We start from the raw sequence: 23905 nt of genomic DNA on the forward strand, positions 1-23905 counted from the left end.
AATCATTTTTCATGTTCACATTCTAAATTTACCAAATACCCTCATATTTGAAGAGCAAGGTTCTTTCTATAAATCCCTACTTAATTAACCTTCTCCCTCTGTACAGTCTACCAACCCTATAAGTTCTATTTCCAACTCTGTGAATTGTTCAAATCTACAAGAATTCGATCCCATAAGAATTGCCCCTTCTGTATTTCCATTTGTACTTTTTATCATCCAATTATTATTTCCTGTATACTTTAAATGTACCAAATATACACTGTATAACATGTGCCAAGCTAAAGAGTTAATAATTAGTAGCAATAGCTGACTTCACTAAATTCCCACTAAGGGCAGTGGTTGGCCTTTTGTGCTTTTGTTGTTTAGTCTTTACCCTCAATAACACTATGCTATTGTTACCTCAGTCCTACTAGTAATGTAGACCAAGTTACTTAAAAACTTGCTCAAGGTTATTAAGATCGTAAGTCATAGAACCAGAATTTGAACACAGACAGCTTGACTCAAGAATTCTGGAAATTAACCACTCTGAACTCTGCAGCCCCATGCTCCCTCTCCTGCCCCATGTACAAAGATAGATGAATATTAGAAGAAGACACGAAGGTGTAAGTGCTTATGCTTGAGCCAATAAAGGGGGAATCAGCACTGACTACGTGAGTCTAGAAGGAATTTTTCAGGATGGTACAAGGCTAGGAAATGATTTCAGTATTTTTTTCAAAGGTTGGCAAATTGGAGTTTGGTATTCCAAACTTCTACTAGCTCTAACAGCCTATAAATCAATGAGTAGAGGTAGTGTCAAAACCTAAAAAATAACTTTCTCTGGGCTTGCTGGTAAACCAGCAATTCAAGTCTAAAAAATTTTTTTTCAAAGAAAAAACTCTGACTTGTATTTGTAAATTTACTTTGCCAATTTCCATGCTATAAACAAATACTCTTGCTGTGGCAGATTTCACACTACCAGTTAGACATCACTGAAATCAGAGGTTTGGAAGAGATGTAAATATTTGGACCTCACCAGTTAGTCTGTGGTAGGTCCAACTACATGATATACTTAAAGCAAGTTTCTTTAACTGAGAGACCCAGAGCTAGATGAATAGGAAAATGCCCATTCTTGCTTGCTTGGGGCTTAGATCAATCAAGAGGGAAAGAATGGATATTCAGTCTCTGGAAATCTAGACAGCATCCAGGATGGCACTCCAAAGGTAAAGCCCCCAAATCAACCTGGGGCAAATGGAGAAGTAAAACCCAGAATCAAATCAGGTAACCAGAAGGAAAATAATAGCAGACAAGAGATCAAATTAAACACTCAGAGTGAGAAGCAGAACCTGAGGAAAAGAGATGCTGGGTTAGAAGAGGAAATGCCTGAGTTCAGTCAGGCATGACCTCAGGATGGAGTACAAAATCCAGAGAACTTCTGTGTCAGCTCTCCCACCAAACCCACCCAAATCCCTGTCCCTACCATGAGTTGGGACTCCTCCTCTAGGCTCTCAAAGGAACCTGTGAAAACCTCTGATTCAACATGCTTCATTTTTCCAGGGACATGTCTCAAACCAGGCTACAGATGCCTTTAGGTTGAGCACAGAGTAGTTCAGTAAATATCAGCCTGGCGACCATCTGCCCTGCCACCTGCTTTTGATGTATATGCAAGCTAAGAATAATTTAACACCTCTTAATGGTTTAAAAAGTGTTAAAAAAAAAAGTACATTTTGTGATACATGTAAATTAGATGAAGTTCAAGTTTCAGTGTCCATAAACGAAGTTTTACTGGAACCCAATCACATACATTCATTCCATATCATCCATAGCTACTTTCATGAAATCATATGACCTGCAAAACTTACAATGTTCATCATCTGGTTCCTTACAGCAAAAAGCTTGCTGACCACAAGACAGGAGACACAGGATAAATGTTTGAATATGATTATTTAACCCTACATTCAGCACCAGCCCTGTTTAATGTCACTACTACCCAGATATTCCTGGTGGAGGACTCTCCTTATCCTAGCAATAAACTTTGTGCTTCAGCTCCTCAAAGCACTTTGCTCTCAGTAAGAACCCAATTAAATCTTTTCTAATAGTTTGGTTCCAGTCTGTCTGCAGAAGCATTTCAAAGTTGATAGTTCTATGGAATTTGACTGAATGTTCTACTAAAAACAAAATAAAAGAATTCCATTATAAAAAGGATTCCAGTTTAACAGGCTGAATAAATGAGCTGAACAATTATGCTTGCTTCTTACCACACAACTCTTTAGAGACTTTAAGATACTAATTGGTCTCTGTTTCAAGATGGGGAACATTTCCTAAACTTACTTGACCATAAAGACTTCTTATCAAAATAAGAGCTTTGTAAGTATAAATAAGAAAAGGTTGCCTGTGAATTCTAATCCCGTGAGACTGATATGGGTGTCCTAGTGACAGAGGAATACCCAGGCACAGACATGCACAGGGAGATAGTCTTACAAGGACAGAGGCATACAGCACTATGCAGCTGTGGGGAAACTGCCAGGGCTAAGGCAGAAGAACCCTGACCCAGAGTCTCCAGGGGCAGCTTGGCCCACCAAGCCCTCAGTGGCAATCTTTGAGCAGGACCATAGAGGGTACACGTGTACCTGGACACCCTCATTGTGGGACTTTGCTGGCAGCTGCAGGCTATGGGTATACAGGTGGCAAATCAATTCCTTTTGGGATTCAGGGTCAAAAAGAATTACAGCCCTGATAAACACATGTTCAAGATTACACAGAGTTCTTGCTTGGGCCTAAATTATTTGACTTACCTTTGACCACACTGCATTATAATATGGCTGCTTCAGTTCGCATCACCTTGGAGGGAGTCACCATGTTCAGCTCCCACCACGGCCACTGCCTGCAGACTTCACTTCCTCTCTCCTCCTTCAGATCTTCATGCGGGTGGTAACTTCTTCACAACAAGGCCACCCTGTTTAAAATCTCTGTCTACCTACCCAGCAATCTGAATTTCACTACTCACGCTTCTTCTTCTTCGGCCTATTTCCTACTAACAAATCATATCCTTTACTTACTTGTTATGTCAGATTCATAAGGCAAAGACTCTTGGTCTAATACATTACTGATGTACTCCAAGCATCTACATAAACACTCCTAGCAGGTTCTTAGTAAGTGTTCATTGAAGGAATGTCCGTGTGACCACCGGCAGTAGCTACCAATCGCCTAAGTGTTTTACCCACTGGATTTACCCTAAAGTCTATGGAACATTGTAGTATACTAGGGGCCAGTTTATGTAATAATGAGGACTTTGTCTCTCACTCTGAGTGAAATAGAGAAACACTAGAGGATTTACAGAAAATCTAACTTGCTGCTGTGTGAAGAAGTGGCAGTTTAGAAAGAAAGTATAGTGATTCAGACTGTTTAGGGATGATTGCGGCTTGGGTCAACATGGAGGAGTGGGGACGGTGGGAAATAGTGGGGGTCTAATAAGAATTAAAGGACGTTCCACCAGGATTTTCTGACAGGTCAGATATCATTATCAGAAAAAGAGAGGAATCAAGGATGACCTCCAAAATTGTTGATCTGAGATAATTTCAGAAGTATAGAATTGGCAAAACCCAGATGGAAGAAACTGGGGACTGGGCTTTGGAAAAGCAGAAATTCTGTTCAGATCATGTTCAGTAATAGCTGATCTATTACTAATAGCTTTTAGACATCTATAGATCACACGTCATCAGTTTCAGAAAGGCAACTGCACATAAAAGTTTGGGGTGCAAGACAGAGTTCATGGCTAGAAGTATAAATTTGGGAGTCACTGTCATATAAGTACATATGGTGTTTAAAGCCATGATACTAAATGAGATAACCAAGGTGTTACGGATTAAGAACTGGTGATCGGGGGCTGGGAGTTTAGCTCAGCGGCATAAGCGCCTGCCTTGCAAGCAGGCAGTCGTGAGTTCGATCCCCGGTACCGATAAAAATGAAAAAGACAAAAAAAAAGAACTGGTGGTCAACTTAATGCCAGCTATATTACATCAGCACGGTGCTGAGCGCAGAAGTCCCACCCGAGGAAATTTGCCAGCATAAGTAGAGATGTGGAGAAGGAGAAAGAAAGGCATTGAAGCATTAATGCGTTGAGGTGTTGAGGTATTGTGGGTTCTCCTACGTGTTGCTGTTTGATCCATTAGGTTTTCCTGGATAAGCTTTGGTCCTCACATCCTGGCTTGGTCTTCATAGCACTTACATTGTACATAGTTATTACCGTGGCTTGGTGATTGCTTCCTGGCTCCAGAGAGGAAGACGTGTGCCGCTTGGTCTCCAGGATGAACTGTCACGCTGGCTTCTTGGCAGGTACTCAACTGTGCTTGTCGTGGGAGGAACTTGGAGCCTCTGTGTAGCTGAGGATGGCTGTGGTGCTTTTCAGGACAGCCCTGGTCTTTGTTGTGAGTGTGACTTCTCGGCTCCAGCATAGAACCCTCATCCCACCAGCACACTCCTTCACCCCACTGGCATGGACTTTCTGGCTTCCACCGCTAATATTTAGGCCTTTCTGGCACGGATCCATAAAAGAGACTGACGTGAGTCTTTCTTGTGGGCTCTGGACCTCCAGCTGGACTCGTGGCAGGCATTATCATGAGCTCTGGGTTTTCATCTGGACTCCTGTGGGACATTGCAGTGGGATTTAGGTCTTTGACTAAATATTCTATGTCTTTGGTGTTGCAGATAGATTTCCTGCATTTTCTTGTGTTAACTCCCAGTGACCATTATAAAAATAATAATATAAACTCCGTGTCCTGATTATAATTGTTCTCTGCACAACCTCTGACTACAACACAAGGCAATCATGTAAAGAAAAAATGAAGACCAATGACAGAGCTTCAGGATATATCAACATGAAGAGATCTACCAGACAGAAACAATCTGCTTAAGAAGACCATAAAAGAACAGTCAATTAGGAATCAAGAGACAATGACATCTTGGAAACAAGGTGGCAAAGAGAAGAGTGGCCAACGCAGTCAAATAGCCGGGCTAGGTCCAGTGTGATTAAAACTATTAATTGATTGTTGGGGTTAAAAATACTTAGGTCATTGGTTACTTTCATGAATATAGTTTCTGTGCAAGAAAAAAGGAAAAGCCTTGATTAGAATGGGCCTAAGAGAAAAATGAAGGAGAGAAGTTAGTGACAGAATGTAGGAAACTATTGGTAGGCACTTTGCTACGCTTAGATACAGAGAAATGGGGTGGCAGCTGGTGGATAAAAGGAAGCAATAAAGTCATGTCTGATGCTTACAGAAATGACTCAGTTGGAGGAAAAATGAATAATGCACAAAAAAGAAAAGGATAATTACTGTAGTGATGCTTTCAGGTGCTAAGGATTAAGATCTAGTGCAAAGATAGAGGTTCCACAAATGACACGGTAATAACTATGGGCAAAAGAAAAGTCCTTCTTATTCCTACTAACCTAGCCTCTCCAGCTCAGAAGATACACATGAACAAACACAGCCACACACTCACACAATACACCTGATTTATCACTGATATTCCTTGGCTAAGCAGTTCTCTTTTGGTATGTGCAAGGCATTAGTTCCAGGATATCCTGAGGATATCAAAGTCCACAGATGCTCAAGTTCCTTTAAAAAATGGTATAAATACATGCATATAAGCTGCAACATTATTTTGTATACTTTAAATCATCTTTAGATTGTACAATGTAAATGCTATGAAAACAGTTGTTGCACTGTACAGTTTGGGGAATAATAACAAGAAAAAACAGACATGCTCAGTTCAGATATGTTCAGTACACAATTATTTTTCAAATGTTTTCCATACTTGATAGGTTTCATCTGTGGATACAGAACCCATGGTAGTCTCTTACCATCTCTGACTACAAACTCCTCCACAGTTTCACCCCTTTTTTCTCAAGGAAACAAGGGGAAGAGAGAAACAGAGAGACAGAGAGTCAGAGACAGACAGAAAGAACCCAGACTGAGGAACTGAGGATATAGCTTTGTGGTATGTAATTTGTTGAGTATGTATGAGTTCCTGGGTTCAATTTCTGGCACTGAAAAGAGAAGAAGGAACAGGAGGAAGAGGGTGAAAAAGAACAAGCCAAATTTCAGGCATACAGTTTATAACTTTCAAACTGAAGATACTCACACCACATCAAGTATACCCACACCACCTAGATTAACAAATAGATTTTTCAGTGAGCTTAATAGTAAGGTCATATGCCTAGTACATGTGAGGCCCTAGATTTAATCTGTAGTACTGCCACAAAAAGAAAAAAAAGAAACAGGTCCTCATCAACATCACCACAACACTGTTCGGATTTTTATCACTAAGTTAACTTTGACTATTTTAAATCCTATAAATATAACAGTGTAATTTAGCATTTTTCATGTTTGGCTCTGTGGCTCAAAAGTATCTTTTGTGAGATTCATGCATGTTATTGGCATGTAGAAATAGTTCATTCTTTTTACTTGCTTAATTGTGTTTCTTGGGACAAATATACCACAATTTATCCATTGTGTTGTTAACATTTGGATTGTTTCCAGGGTGGGGGTATTATAAGTAAGTGCCATGAACATTTCCCTTTGTCTCTGTTAATGCATATAGATAGATAGATAGATAGATAGATAGATAGATAGATAGATAGATCTGTTGGGCACATACCACAAATAGGATACTGCTGGTTCACAAATTATGTATACATTTATCTTTAGTAGATATTGCCAAATAGTTTTCCAAGATGGTTATGGGATTTTCTTCCCTCACTCTCTACCTGGCCCTCACTTGGAGTTATGCCCTTACTTCATTCTAGCCATTCTGGTGGGGTCCTTCTGTCTCCCTAAGGTTCTAGTTCAATAGAACTTCTCAACACATGGTCCACTTTTGACTCCCTCCAACCCACTCTCCAAGTTAGAAACAGAGAAATCTTCAAACATAAATCTGAGTACACCATTCCCTTCCTTACCACATCCCAGTGTTGCTCCGTTGGGCACCACATATCCTAAAATTGAAATGATTCAGAGATTAACACAGTCCCTGAGCAGGGATGACACATATTCATGCAGTGATCCATGTTTTTAGATGCAAAGATCCTCAGTAAGATACTGGCATATAAAATACAGGAAATCATCAAAAAGGTGATACAAGTAGGATTCATTCCAGGGATCTAGGGGTACTTTAATATATGCAGATTGGTAAATGTAATACACAACATTAACAAACAAGAATCACATAATCATCTCAATAGATACAGAAAAAGTACTGAATAAGATCCAACACCTTTTCATGATAAAATCATTACAGAAAATAAGAATAAAAGTACTTTATCTCAATTTGATAAAAAGTATCTATGACAAGCCAACAGTCAGCATACATTTAGTGGTCAGAAACTAAAAACTTTTACTCTAAAATCAGTAACAATACAAGTTCAATGTAGTTCTGAAAACATTAATCAGAGCAATCAGACAACAGAAAAATAATAAGAAGAAGAGGAATAAGGAAGAAGTTAAATTATCATTATTCACTGATTAAATGATACTCTATATAGAAGAGCCCAAAACTTTACCAAAAGAATCCTACAATAAATAACCAGACTCAGCAGAGTACCAGGATTCAAATTCAACACTCAAAAATCAGTGGCACTTTTCCACACAAATAACAAATTCAATGAGACAGAAATTAGGGGAAAAAACACACCTTTCATAATTACATAAATAAGTTAAATACTTTGCAATCAATCTAACAAAGGAAGTAAAATACCTATACACTGAAACTATAGTATTCTGGAAAAGTAGATCAAAGAGGACATCAGAAAATGGAAAGAGAGCATTTGCTCTTGGGTAGGAAAAAAACAATGTAGTGAAAATTGCTGTACTTCCAAAATTTTTATATGGATTTAATGGAACCCCAGTCAAAATATCAATAGCATGCCTCATAGGAGAAAACAATCCTAGAATTCATTTGGAACTAGAAGGGATCTGGAATAGTAAAAGTAATTCTGGGCCACAAAGGCAAGCCAAGGGCATTACAACTCCTAATTTGAAATCATACTACAAAGCTACTGTCTTGAAAACAGCATGGCACTGGAAAAAACATTCCCAAGGATCAACAGAACAGAACAGAAGATACTGAAACAACTCCAAACATCATCAGCTATCTTATCTTTAGCAAGGGGCCCACACCTTCACTAGAAGAAAGAGCTTCTTTAATAAATGTGGTGTAGCAAGGGATTTAACTCAGTGGCCCAAGCACTTGCCTGGTAACCATAAAGTCATGAGTTCAATCTCTGGTACCAAAATAAATAAATAAAACAAAAATAAATGGTGCTGGGAAAACTGGGTTTCCACTTGCTGAATATTAAACCTGGATCCATATCTCTTACCATACACTAAGCCAAAATTGAAATGGGTCAAAGATCTAAATATTAAAACAGAAACACTTAACCTTCTGCTAGGTAAAATAGATAAAATTCTAAATAGGTGTAGGCAAAGATTTTATGAACAAAACCCTGGTCACCCTGTAACTATTACAAAGAATCAACAACTGGGATCTCATCTCATTAGAAAGCTTTTGTACAGCACAATAAACCACCAACACAGTGAAGAGACAAGTTACAGAATGGAAAAAAATCTAACTTGCTATTTTTCTAGACTAATATCTGGAACATATGAAGAACTCAAAAAATCAGACCCCTCAAGTTTATTTATTTATATTTTTAGACTCTTCAAATTTAAAGACTCAATCCAAAAATGGGTATCTCACATGAATATATACTTCTCAAATGAAGAAATACAAACAACAAATAAATATATTAAAAAATATTCAACATCGCTGATGATTTGAAAAATGCAAAGTAAAACAACAAAGATTATCTCACCTGAGAAAGAATCGTTATCATCAAGAAATCAACCAATACCAAATGCTGGTGGAGTTTTGAGGAAAAAAGAAACACTTCTCCACTGTTGATGGGATTATAAATTGGTACAACTACTATGGAAATCGGTGTGAAGATTCCTCAAAACTTAAAAAACTATAGGTTTCATTAGACTCACTTCACTTTCTGAGTATTTTTCTAAAAGTGTTAAGAGCATTATACCACAGAGATATATGCACACCCATGTTTATAGCAATACACTTTACAAATAGCTAAACCTTGGAAATAGCAGAGGTGCCCATCAGTGGTTGAATGAATAAAGAAAATGTGGGTTTTATATATAATGGAGTACTACTCTGCCATAAATAATGATAAACTTAAACTAAATAGATGCACCTTGAGACCACACTCTAAGTAAAATAAATTGGATGTATGTGCTTTAAATATTACACTGTTTCTCTGATGTGAGAAATTGAAAAAGTAAGGACCAAAACTGATGACTGTTGTTGGGAAATAGGAAGAAAATGTTCAAGTGGCAATGGACGCATGGGATGGGGGAGGGAAAGAGAAGGAAGGAAAAACATATAGAATAAAAGGAAAAAATGGAAACGAAGTTTTTGCCAATGGGGAAGGCAGTTTTTGAAGGGAGGGAAGGGCAATGGGAAAAAGGAAGAATCAAGATGGATCATCCACAGGTACAAACAAACGTGATCATTATGTATATCAAAAGTGTATCGAGATCTGGGGTGCCCTCACTGGCCTCTCTGCGTGTCTGGAGGACTCTGGATTTCTGCGCCCAGACTGCTGGAGTTCCCTCAGGCTTCCAGGTGCAGTGAAGGAGAGAGGTGGGTTTAAGGCTTCCACACCAGCCTCCCCATTCCCGGCTTCATTTGGAGACCTGCTGAGCTCCCGATAGGTGGGCTGGCCCACACTACCAGCCTAGCCCAGCCTGTTTAGCTGCCGCGCCTGGCCACAGGTCTGCAGAGGAGGAGCTGGGCAGATCTGGGGTGCCCTCACTGGCCTCTCTGCGTGTCTGGAGGACTCTGGATTTCTGCGCCCAGACTGCTGGAGTTCCCTCAGGCTTCCAGGTGCAGTGAAGGAGAGAGGTGGGTTTAAGGTTTCCACACCAGCCTCCCCATTCCCGGCTTCATTTGGAGACCTGCTGAGCTCCCGATAGGTGGGCTGGCCCACACTACCAGCCTAGCCCAGCCTGTTTAGCTGCCGCGCCTGGCCACAGGTCTGCAGAGGAGGAGCTGGACAGATCTGGGGTGCCCTCACTGGCCTCTCTGCGTGTCTGGAGGACTCTGGATCTCTGCGCCCAGACTGCTGGAGTTCCCTCAGGCTTCCAGGTGCAGTGAAGGAGAGAGGTGGGTTTAAGGCTTCCACATCAGCCTCCCCATTCCCGGCTTCATTTGGAGACCTGCTGAGCTCCCAATAGGTGGGCTGGCCCACATTACCAGCCTAGCCCAGCCTGTTTAGCTGCCGCGCCTGGCCACAGGTCTGCAGAGGAGGAGCTGGGCAGATCTGGGGTGCCCTCACTGGCCTCTCTGCGTGTCTGGAGGACTGTGGATATCTCTGCAACCAGGGAGGGTCCACAGGTTCCTGAAGCACTGCGACCTGTGGTGAGTACCCTAACCCAGCTGCGATTGAAGAGCTGTGGAGCTTCCAAGGGGCAGGTGGGCACACAGTGTCCCTGAGGCCCAGCTTGTCTGGAACTGCAGAGTTCTGAACAAGCAGAGGAGGGCCATTGGTTCTGCAGGCCCAATGGCTTGGGATAGCGTGGTGCCAGAGTCTCAGTAGCTGCAAACATAGAAGGGGATTTTCAACAGATCCTGAGGAAGCTTTCAAATAACACTTGAAACACAGAAATATAGGAAAATGACAAAACGAAAGACCAAATTACAACCTCAAACCTCCAGCCCATCTCAAGAAACCCTAGGAGCGATGTATATAGAAGAAAATATATCCCATCCACCTCATATATCGGACACAATAGCCACTGAAATTGACAAGCAACTCCAGGAAGCTTTAAAGAAATTCAAACTCGAAATAATATCCCAGATAAAAGAAGAAATGATAAAAGAAATGAAAGAGATTCTAAATATATCTAAAGAAAACACAGATAAAAAATTGGAGGAACTAAACAAAAAGATAGAATCCCTAGACGAGCAATATAAGAAACAAACAGAATACATAATGCAGATGCACAGAGATATACAGGAAATAAAAAACTCCACTGAAAGTTGTAAAAACCGCCTTAATGAAAGTGAAGATAGAATTTCAGACCTTGAAGACAGGATTGCAGCTAGTGAACAGGAAAGGAAAAATCTTTTGAAAATAACAAGGAACCAGGAAACAACAATTCAACAACTGCAAGACGATGCAAAGAAGAATAACATAAGAATGATAGGGATTAATGAAAGAGAGGGAGACAACATGAAGGATGTCAGGAGGATATTTAGAGAAGTAATAGCTGAAAATTTCCCAAGCATGAGATCAGAAACTGACATCAGGATCAGTGAAGCATATAGAACTCCAAACAGTCATAACCAAAATAAAACTACACCCAGACATATAATAGTCACCATCCCAGAAATCCAACACAAGAATAGATTATTAAAAGCTGTCAGAGAGAAAAGACAAATCACTTATAAAGGAAAACCTATCAGAATCACAGCAGACTTCTCAGCACAAACGATAAAGTCAAGAAGAGCATGGAGTGAAGTATTCCAGATCCTAAAGCAAAATGATTTCCAACCAAGACTGATATATCCTGCAAAACTATCATTCAAAATAGATGGTGCAATACGATACTTCCATGACAAAGAACAGCTGAAGAACTTCATGAACACCAAACCAACCCTGCAAAAAATATTGAAAGACAGTTTAGATACACAAAGGAAAAAACCATTAAGCAAAGCAAATAATTAAACAGAACTGAAAGATAAAGATGCAACAGCAGAGAGATAACATTCCTACAATTAACCAGCATTTAACAGTAATAACCATTAATGTAAATGGTCTCAATGCACCAATCAAAAGAAACAGACTAGCAGAATGGATCAAGAAACAAAATCCAACCATATGCTGTTTACAGGAAACCCATCTAACCCAGAAAGATACTCACAGACTGAAAGTCAAAGGATGGAAAACAATTCTTCATGCAGCAGGAATCCAAAAAAAGGCAGGAGTAGCCATTCTGTTTGCAGACAACGTGAACTTTAAACCAACAATGACCATAAAGGACAAAGAAGGTCACTACATACTCGTAAGGGGAAAACTCCAAGAGGAAGAGATAACTATCTTAAATATATACGCACCAAACTCCAGAGCACCCAGTTATATAAAACAATTATTAACAGAAATGAAAACTCAAATTATCAGTAACACAATTGTAACGGGAGACCTTAATACACCACTGACACCAAGGGACAGATCAACCAGACAGAAAATGAGCAAAGAAATAACAGAACTGAATCACACCTGTGAACAAATGGGTTTGATAGACATATACAGAATGTTCCACCCAACAACATCAGAATACACATTCTTCTCAGCAGTACATGGATCATTTTCTAAAATAGACCATATATTAGCTCACAGAACATATTTAACCAAGTGCAAAAGAGCTGAAATCATCCCTTGCATATTATCGGATCATAGCGCTCTGAAATTAGAAATTAATGACAAAGGATACTGCAAAAATTCCGCAAACACATGGAAACTAAATAACACACTCTTGAGTAATCAGTGGGTCACAGAAGAAATTAAAGAAGAAATTAAACAATACCTAAAAGAAAATGAAAATGCAGATACAACTTACCGGAATCTGTGGGATGCAATGAAAGCCGTTCTGAGAGGAAAATTTATTGCACTGAGTTCCCACATCAGGAAAACAGAACGAATACAAGTAAATAACTTGATGCTACACCTCAAACAGCTAGAAAAAGAAGAGCAAGTCAAGCCCAAAGCCAAAAGAAGAGAGGAAATTATAAGAATCAGAGCAGAAATCAATGCAATAGAGACTAAGAAAACAATCCAAAGAATCAACGAATCAAAGAGTTGGTTCTTTGAAAGAATAAATAAAATCGATAAGCCCCTAGCCAACCTTATTAAAAAAAGGAAAGAAAAAGCTCAAATTCATGCAATAAGAAATGAAAAAGGAGAAATCACTACAGACCCAATAGAAATACAGAGGATCATCAACACCTATTTCGAAAACCTCTACTCTCAAAAGTTTGATAACACAGAAGAAATAGACAGATTCTTAGAAGCATATGAACTACCAAAGCTAGATCAAGAGGATATAAAACTGTTGAATAACCCAATCTCTGCTAATGAAATTGAGAATGTAATTGGGTCCTTGCCCACCAAGAAGAGCCCAGGCCCAGATGGATTCACTGCAGAATTCTACAAGAAATATAAAGAAGACCTAATGCCGACACTCCTCAAACTATTCAATGAAATTGAAAGGGAAGCAATCCTTCCTAAGTCATTCCTGGAAGCAAATATCACTCTAGTACCAAAACCTGAGAAAGACCCAACTATAAAAGAGAACTATAGACCGATCTCCCTAATGAACACAGATGCAAAAATCCTCAATAAAATATTGGCAAATAGGATCCAGCAAATCATCAAGAAGATTATACACCATGACCAGGTGGGATTCATCCCAGGAATGCAAGGATGGTTCAACATACGCAAATCAATAAATGTAATCCACCATATCAATAAAGCCAAAAATAAGAATCACATGATCATCTCTATAGATGCAGAAAAAGCCTTCGATAAGGTCCAACACTTATTCATGATAAGAACTTTACAGAAAATTGGAATAAATGGTCTTTACCTCAATATAATAAAGGCCATTTATGACAAACCAACAGCCAGCATCATACTAAATGGCCAAAAATTGAAAGCCTTTACTTTAAAATCGGGTACAAGACAAGGATGTCCTTTATCACCACTCCTATTTAATATAGTACTGGAAGTACTAGCCAGAGCAATTAGGCAAGAAAGAGAAATAAAAGGGGTAAAGATAGGAAAAGAAGAAGTTAAATTATCATTGTTTGCAGATGACATGATACTCTACATAGAAGACCCCCTAAACTCCATTGAAATACTCTTAGATACAATAAATAAATTCAGTAATGTGGCTGGATACAAAATCAATACTCAGAAATCAATAGCATTCCTATACACGAACAACAAAATTACAGAGAGGGAAATAAGAGAAACTGGACTATTCACATTAGCAAGCAAAAAAATGAAATATTTAGGAATTACTCTTACGAAAGAAGTGAAAGACTTATACAGTGAAAATTATAATACACTGAAAAAGGAAATTGAAGATGATCTCAGAAAATGGAAAGACATCCCTTGCTCATGGATAGGAAGAACAAACATTGTGAAAATGGCCATTCTCCCAAAACTCTTATACAGATTCAATGCAATCCCAATAGAAATACCATCAACATACCTTATAGATCTAGAGAAATCACTCCTAAATTTCATCTGGAACCAGAAGAGACCTAGAATCGCAAAGGCAATTCTAAGCAGCAAAGACAAAGCAGGAGGCATCACAATCCCTGACTTGAAGTTATACTACAAAGCAACAGTAGTAAAATCAACATGGTATTGGAATCAAAACAGAGCTGAAGATCAGTGGAATAGATTAGAAGATACAACCACAACTACGAACACACTCAACCACCTTATTTTTGATAAAGGAGCCAAGCAGGTTCACTGGAAGAACGACAGTCTCTTTAATAAATGGTGCTGGAAAAACTGGCTCTCCATTTGCCGAAAACTAAAGCTAGACCCATGTCTATCACCATGTACTAAATTAAAATGTAAATGGGTCAAAGATCTGAATATTAAAACAGAAACACTAAATCTATTGGAAGACAAAATAGGTAGAAACCTTGGAGACATAGGAGTAGGTAAAGAATTCATGAACAGGACTCAAACCGCACGGGAAATACTTCCCAGAATCAATAACTGGGACACTTCTTATTAAAAAGTTTCTGCATGTCAAAAGAAATCTCCAGCATAGTGAAAAGAAAACCCACAAACTGAGAAAAGATTTTAGTGAACTCTCTCTCAGACAAGGGCCTCTTGTCTAAAACATACAAAGAATTAAAAAAACTCAGACCTCCGAAATTCAAAGATCCAATCCAAAAATGGGCATCTGAGATGAATATGCAATTCTCAGATGAAGAAATGCAAATGGCAAATAAATACATGAAAAAATGCTCATCATCATTGGTCATTAGAGAAATGCAAATTAAAACCACACTGAGATACCATCTCACTCCTGAAAGAATGGCCAGGATCAAGAAAACCGACAACAAATGCTGGAGAGGCTGTGGGGAAAAAGGAACTCTCCTGCACTGCTGGTGGGAGTGTAGACTGGTACAGCCTTTGTGGAGGTCTATCTGGAGATTTCTCAAAAAGTTGGGACTGGAAATCCCATTTATTCCAGCTATTCCACTTCTAGGCATATTCCCAGAAGAACTGAAAGCATCATACCACAGTGATATATGTGCACCTATGTTTATAGCAGCACAATTTGTAATCGCCAGATCTTGGAAACAACCCAAGTGCCCATCAACTGAGGAATGGATAAAAAAGTTGTGGTATTTCTATACAATGGAGTATTATTCAGCTATAAAGAAGGATCACATTGAGATATTTATCAATAAATGGGCACAGCTTGAGACCATACTCATAAGTGAAATAAATCAATCTCGCATGTGTGAATACCGAATAGTTTCCCTAATGTAAGTAATGATTCAAATATATAAAAATATGTGGTAATCATGATTCCCCATTAGGTGGCCTTGAAGCCTTATAAAGTTTTCCCTCATTAATTAGAAAGGCTTTATTCTGGGCTTCTTGATATGAAAATATTTGAAGCTAGAGTATATGAAGTTTTACCCAAATATTTCAAGGAAAAAGACACTATGGTAACTACTATTAAGTCAGGTTATAAGGTGGTGAAGTACTAGGTTATTGAAACAGTCATGCTGTGACCTCTATTGTTATATTGTTATGTCCTGTTTTATCTCAATCTCCCCCTTATTGTTTCAAAAAAAAATTATTTAGTCATTTCTTATGTTTGTCTTAATTAAAGAAAAAATTCAAAAAAATTAGGATATATAAATAGTAACTCTTTTCGATTTCCTATTAACTTGTTTTGAAGTCCTGTAGTACTCCCACGATCTTGTTTTGACTGATTAGACTCTGTTCCATTCTATATGATAGTATCAAGTTTGAAGACATAGGCAACTACTTTGAAGACAATAAGATTCACTAAGATACCCATTCTGGTTTGACTATTGTCTTCTTTGGAAGTCCTGTAATGTTTACAACGCCTAAGTTTTATTGGTCTTGTTCTCTACTGTTTTGTCCAACTTTATAATATCTAATAAGATAGACAATTCTTTTTAAGGAAACAAGGGACAACGTTGATAACCATTGTTGATAAACTTGTACTCTGTTCTACACCATGTGCTACGTCTATCCTTGGTATTGACTGACAGCTTTGTTTTGCCATATTTGACTGTATTCTCCCCCCCCCCCAAAGAAAGTAATAAGCACTAAGGAGTAATAAAATCCAAGATGTGTAAATTTTGTTGTAAAAAAGAGAGGGGAAAAAAAAAAAGAAAAGGAGCTCTAACGGATATAACAGCAAGTGTGTTTGGGGGTGTTAAATAGCTGACTTTATCAATGTTTTTGGAACATTGAACACAGCTGTTTGCAGTCTCCCTGTTTGAATGTCCACCTTGTGTTCTTTGATACTGTGATTTGAGGAACTATTTTCAAGAAAATAGTGTGTAATCTACTAGCAGGTAATTTCTTACTGTTATGGTTTTTTGTTTTGTTTTGTTTTGTTTTGTTTTGTTTTGTAGTTCTGTATTGCGTGTACCCTTATGCCGCTTTGGTTTGTTTTGTGTTTTTCTCTTTTTCCTCTTAAATTAAAAAAAAAAAAAAGTGTATCAGTAAAATTAAGTTTTAAAATATCCCACTGGTTCCGGCTGTGCTTAAAGTAATCCAAACCTCCAAAGCCCTGCATATTACCACTTTATCTGACTGACTTCATCTTACCGTCCTTGGCCTCTTCATTCACTGTGCATCAGCCATCCCAGCCTCCTTCCCCCACCCCCACGTAATGAGCCAAGCTTCCCCCCACTCTGGGGTCTTTGCACATGTTGGTCACATCCCCATCTCTCACGCCCACCCTGCCACCTGCTTAACTACTATTATTCTTTTAGGTCTCAAATTACAAGTTAGTCCTCAGGTGAGAACCTCTACCTGGCCTCCCTATCAAGAATTTGTTTCCTCCGTAGTTTAACACATATCATTTTTCCTCATTTATTTGCTCACATTCTATCATTAGACAGTGAGATCCATGAGAAAAAAGACATGCCATTCTTGGTCACTACTGAATGCCCATATCTGACATGTGATGCATCTTAATCTTCTAACTGATTTAATAAATAACCCTCTGTGAGTGAGGGGTTTAAGATAAATAGCCCTTTCACAATGAGAAGTCAAGAAAGCAAATGTCTTGAAAGAAGAAGCATCATTTATACGTCAAGGAAAGCACAGTCTGCTGAGGACCCATGGGAGGACATAAACCCTCTGCAGCACTGTGTGACAGAGACCACCTCACGGCTCCCTCTTAATTGTACAGGAAAATTGTACACAGGACAGTTGACCTTGAGGTGCCTTAGGACCCCTGCTCCCTGCTTTGAACAACTTTATATAGATTTACCTTTTCTGAAGATGAACAACAGCATTTAAATTAATTTACCTGATTTATTATTTCACAAAGTTTGTGGAGCATTTTTCCTTATCACAGTGCTAGGAAATTATCACTTATAAATTGGAAAATTAATAAAAGATGAACATTAGCTATTCATACCCAGCTACTCAAGTATTAAGCAAACATCTCTTTTAAGTCTTTGTCCTTCCTTTTTTCCTTTATTGTTAATGTTGATCAAAAGACTCAGGAGAGGACTTGACTGAAACCACTGTAATAAAGTAGACCATTTGGGAGATTTAATTAATCAAGTTCCTTGTCCTCTTTGCCCAAAACCAATGGAGATTAGTTGGTGACATATTATTAAAAGTTTCAGTTAAAAGAGTTATTTTCAGCTCATTTGCTCAAATCACCTTCTTCCCGTTCCCTTTGCATCCTCATGTGGGATGTCAGGGAGCCTGGTGCTATTGCAGAAATTTAGTGAATTTCCAGGGTGAGTGAGCATAGCATCCCCCTGAAGCCATATTTCCATCCTTTCCCTAAAATTGGCCACTTCTGCTTGGAAAGATTCATCACATGGGATCCCCACTCTGTGCTAGGCACAGTGCCGAGTACTTTTCATAACTTACTGAACCTTTCCAATGATCCTGGAAACAGGTGTTAGCCCCAGTTTGCAGATGAGAATACTGAAGCACATGAGGTGGATGATTGTCCACTTAGTGAGTGGCTGTTTCAAGCTTGTATAGAGATCTCTCTGGCTCTTTCCTTGCCAGATTTTTTTTTGCCTTTGCTTTGAATTGCTAGAATCATAAGTGATGGCGGCTCTTTCCTGTGCTGAGTTTAAAATTGCTCAGAAGCTCAGAGCTCAGACTGTCTAAAGGGGGCTGGGGAAACAACCAATTAATTGAGATCATCATGGGGTTAGATTACTACTTAATAGAATAGCTACACCCCCAGGACATGGCCTCAATACAGCCAGAATTTCACACCAGTTGTATTTCTTCCCCTGATATAATTGGCTGCCTAATGCCCCCCTACATTTCTGAAGGGTTTGCATTATACAATCCACACTTGCTTGAGGATCTGGGCCACCAGAGATGGCAGGGCATGATTCTGCAGCCCCAGGCCATGGTTTGCTTCACTCCAAACTCCATCGATAGAAACAAGGCCAGAGACACAGCTTAGGAATGGGACTGGACTCCACGATTGCTTGTCCTGGAAACAGAAGTGTGCCAGGTTTCCTAGAAACACTATGCATGGGAGGAAAATTAAGGCCAAAAATCTAGGAATCACATCTGCTAAATGAGGGGAGTGTTTCAACTAAAGCAATTAAGCAAGGACACTGGTACCCCGGGGATATTTCCTATCTTCAGTCCTATCAAGACCTCAGCCTTATATGTCTCCTCCCTTCTTCTTTGCCTCCTTGAGGTGGACATACAGTTGAAGCACTCTTGATCCAGTGTTCTCCCTGTTGCAGATGAAAGGCAAAGGTCACTGCCAGCCCCTCTGAGCCAACTGTCACTTGGAGTTCAACAGAACAGGTTCCTAAACATGCTTCACTAAGGCTTCCTGTAATGACAGGAAAGCAATAAACTTTTCTTCCAATAGTGAAGCTCAGTGCATTGCCTTCCTTCCAAAGGCAGGATGTGTAATCTCAGGTGCAGGATACTGCCCCGTTCATTATGCCCAGAATAGGCTATGAGCAGTGTGGGCTGTAAAGAGTTAACCCCATAACTGGCTTAAGGAATGAGTCAGACCAGTGTTTACAGTGTGACTCCTAAGAGTTCTCTGGATAGCACAGGGATTACCATCATCCCTCTGCCAAAGGCCACAACAGAGACCAGGGATGTGGTTCATGAAGCTGTGGGGCTCTGATATGGGATAACAGCTGAGGATAAGTGACCCTCCCAAACTCCTTCCTCAGAACTGTACTTTATTTCAATTAAAAACTGAGTCGTCATTAACCATGACCTATTCCTGGTCTCTTCTCTTCTTGGTGCAAGAATGTTTCATTCCCTCATTTTCAAGCTCTGCCTGCTTCATTATCTTATCCCCAGCAACCACACGTAGCCTCCTCATCCCATTCTATTAATTTTACAACCAATAAATACCATGAACCTGGCTGGTTCAGAGTCTTTGCTGTCACATGCACTGACCATCCCAGTTACCTGCTTCACTTTTACTTGGTCTCTGAGTTTTTCTTTTCATTCTTGCATGGTAGCACCAAACAGGAGATCATAGCCTTTGCCAGGCTCCCTGATACTTAGGGGTCCTGATAGACCATCCTTACAAGTACCCAGAAAAGTGTTCACTTGAAGAGTGCACTATGGAGACATGTTCCAATGCAATAGCGATTTAATACGTGGTACTATTGGACATCCAGAGCAGATTTACCCCCACCTTTATTGTGGTGACAAATCAATGGGAAGGCAGACAGGAAATGTCACTAAAAAGAGATCTCACTGGAGACAGCAGTGCATGCCTACAGTCCCAGACTCTGGGAGACTGAGGTAGGAGAATGCAAGTTCAAACCCAGTCTAAGTAACCTCGCAAGACTCTGCCTCCATATATAAAGAAGCTGGGGTTTTAGTTCAGTGCAGAGGGTTAGAGTCCTGTGAGAGACCAGGTAGGAAGATTAATACCTAAGTGGCCACTTCTGTGAGCACTAGGGAGGAAGGCAATGGAAGTGTGTGTTGTCACACTGCAGGGAAAAGTAATACAGCTGAGATCCTGTTGTATACTCAGATATGTACCATGGATTCAAAAATATAAAGTTAAAATTGTGGCAAAACATGGCATATTCACAAACAATGTGGTGCCCAGCCGCGCCTGGCCATCGGTGTGCGGAGGAGGAGCTGCGCGGATCCGGAGCGCCTGCAGAGGCCCCTTCCTTTGTCTGGAGGAGGAGGGGTCCCGGGTTCCTGAGGCACCTCGGCCTGTGTCCAGCCGCGCCTGGCCATCGGTGTGCGGAGGAGGAGCTGCGCGGATCCGGAGCGCCTGCAGAGGCCCCTTGCTTTGTCTGGAGGAGGAGGGGTCCCGGGTTCCTGAGGCACCTCGGCCTGTGCCCAGCCGCGCATAGCCATCTGCGTGCAGAGGAGGAGCTGGGTAGATCTGGAGTGCCCGCAGGAGGCCCTTCCTTTGTCTGGAGGTCTGTGGATATCTCTGCAAGCGGGGGCGGGGATCACAGGCTCCTGAGGCACTGCGGTCTGTGGTGAGTACCCTAACCCGGCTGCGATCCAAGAGCTGTGGATCTACCAAGGGGCAGGTGGGCGCACAGTGTCCCTGAGGCCCAGCTTGTCTGGAACCGCGGAGTTCTGAACAAGCAGAGAAGGGCCATGGGTTCTGCAGGCCCAATGGCCTGGGGTAGAGTGGTGCCAGAGTCTCAGTAGCTGCAAACATAGAAGGGGACTTTCAACAGATCCTGAGGAGGCTTTCAAATAACACTTGAAACACAGAAATATAGGAAAATGACAAAACGAAAGACCAAATTACAACCTCAAACCTCCAGCCCATCTCAGGAAACCCTAGGAGAAGTGTATTTAGAAGAAAATATATCCCATCCTCCTCATATAACAGACACAATAGCTACTGAACTTGACAAGCAACTCCAGGAAGCTTTAAAGAAATTCAAACTCGAAATAATATCCCAGATAAAAGAAGAAATGATAAAAGAAATGAAAGAGATTCTAAATATATCTAAAGAAAACACAGATAAAAAATTGGAGGAACTAAACAAAAAGATAGAATCCCTAGACGAGCAATATAAGAAACAAACAGAATACATAATGCAGATGCACAGAGATATACAGGAAATAAAAAACTCCACTGAAAGTTGTAAAAACCGCCTTAATGAAAGTGAAGATAGAATTTCAGACCTTGAAGACAGGATTGCAGCTAGTGAACAGGAAAGGAAAGATCTTTTAAAAATAACAAGGAACCAGGAAACAACAATTCAACAACTGCAAGATGATGCAAAGAAGAATAACATAAGAATGATAGGGATTAATGAAAAAGAAGGAGACAACATAAAGGATATCAAGAGGATATTTAGAGAAGCAATAGCTGAAAACTTCCCAAGCATGAGATCAGAAACTGACATCAGGATCAGTGAAGCGTATAGAACTCCAAACAGTCATAACCAAAATAAAACTACACCCAGACATATAATAGTCACCATCCCAGAAATCCAACACAAGAATAGATTATTAAAAGCTGTCAGAGAGAAAAGACAGATCACTTATAAAGGAAAACCTATCAGAATCACAGCAGACTTCTCATCACAAACAATAAAGTCAAGAAGAGCATGGAGTGAAGTATTCCAGATCCTAAAGCAAAATGATTTCCAACCTAGACTGATATATCCTGCAAAACTATCATTTAAAATAGATGGTGCAATACGATACTTCCATGACAAAGAACAGCTGAAGAACTTCATGAACACCAAACCAACCCTGCAAAAAATATTGAAAGACAGTTTAGATACACAAAGGAAAAAACCACTAAGCAAAGCAAATAATTAAACAGAACAGAAAGATAAAGATGCAACAGCAGAGAGATAAGAATCCTACAATTAAACAACATTTAACAGTAATAACCATTAATGTAAATGGTCTCAATGCACCAATCAAAAGAAACAGACTAGCAGAATGGATCAAGAAACAAAATCCAACCATATGCTGTTTACAGGAAACCCATCTAACCCAGAAGGATACTCACAGACTGAAAGTCAAAGGATGGAAAACAATTCTTCATGCAGCAGGAATCCAAAAAAAGGCAGGAGTAGCCATTCTGTTTGCAGACAACGTGAACTTTAAACCAACAATGACCATAAAGGATAAAGAAGGTCACTACATACTCGTAAGGGGAAAACTCCAAGAGGAAGAGATAACTATCTTAAATATATATGCACCAAACTCCAGAGCGCCCAGTTATATAAAACAATTATTAACAGAAATGAAAACTCAAATTATCAGTAACACAATTGTAACGGGAGACCTTAATACGCCATTGACACCAAGGGACAGATCGACCAGACAGAAAATGAGTAAAGAAATAACAGAACTGAATCATACCTGTGAACAAATGGGTTTGATAGACATATACAGAATGTTCCACCCAACAACATCAGAATACACATTCTTCTCAGCAGTACATGGATCATTTTCTAAAATAGACCATATATTAGCTCATAGAACATATTTAACCAAGTGCAAAAGAGCTGAAATCATCCCTTGCATGTTATCGGATCACAGCGCTCTGAAATTAGAAATTAATGATAAAAGATACCGCAAAAATCCCACAAACACATGGAAACTGAATAACACACTCTTGAGTAATCAGTGGGTCACAGAAGAAATTAAAGAAGAAATCAAACAATACCTAAAAGAAAATGAAAATGCAGATACAACTTACCAGAATCTGTGGGATGCAATGAAAGCCGTCCTGAGAGGAAAATTTATTGCACTGAGTTGCCACATCAGGAAAACAGAATGAATACAAATAAATAACTTGATGCTACACCTCAAACAGCTAGAAAAAGAAGAGCAAGTCAAGCCCAAAGCCAAAAGAAGAGAGGAAATTATAAAAATCAGAGCAGAAATCAATGCAATAGAGACTAAGAAAACAATCCAAAGGATCAACAAATCAAAGAGTTGGTACTTTGAAAGAATAAATAAAATCGATAAGCCCCTAGCCAACCTTATTAAAAAAAGGGAAGAAAAAGCTCAAATTCATGCAATAAGAAATGAAAAAGGAGAAGTCACTACAGACCCAATAGAAATACAGAAGATCATCAACACCTATTTTGAAAACCTCTACTCTCAAAAGTTTGATAACACAGAAGAAATAGACAGTTTCTTAGAAGCATATGAACTACCAAAGCTAGATCAAGAGGATATAAAACTGTTGAATAACCCAATCTCTGCTAATGAAATTGAGAATGTAATTGGGTCCTTACCCACCAAGAAGAGCCCAGGCCCAGATGGATTCACTGCAGAATTCTACAAGAAATACAAAGAAGACCTAATGCCGACACTCCTCAAACTATTCAATGAAATTGAAAGGGAAGCAATCCTTCCTAAGACATTCCTGGAAGCAAATATCACTCTAGTACCAAAACCTGAGAAAGACCCAACTAAAAAAGAGAACTATAGACCGATCTCCCTAATGAACACAGATGCAAAAATCCTAAATAAAATATTGGCAAATAGGATCCAGCAAATCATCAAGAAGATTATACACCATGACCAGGTGGGATTCATCCCAGGAATGCAAGGATGGTTCAACATACGCAAATC

At 39.6% G+C, this 23905-nt stretch overlaps 1 protein-coding gene and 1 non-coding gene across 8 annotated transcripts in view; one reads left to right on the forward strand and one right to left on the reverse strand.

Annotated features, from left to right (window-relative positions):
• Pde1c (phosphodiesterase 1C) overlaps window positions 1-23905 on the reverse strand; it is a 599125-nt gene that overhangs the window by 508217 nt on the left and 67003 nt on the right. The gene's annotated exons all lie outside the window — the stretch shown is intronic.
• LOC111756247 (U6 spliceosomal RNA) lies at window positions 6944-7048 on the forward strand. The gene has a single exon (XR_002790725.1). It is a non-coding gene; the product is annotated as a U6 spliceosomal RNA (small nuclear RNA).

The sequence above is a fragment of the Cavia porcellus genome, unplaced genomic scaffold, assembly GCF_034190915.1.
Source record: "Cavia porcellus strain 051 isolate PalLab524CR breed Dunkin Hartley unplaced genomic scaffold, mCavPor4.1 scaffold_2, whole genome shotgun sequence".
In the NCBI taxonomy this organism is placed as follows: Eukaryota; Metazoa; Chordata; class Mammalia; order Rodentia; family Caviidae; genus Cavia; species Cavia porcellus.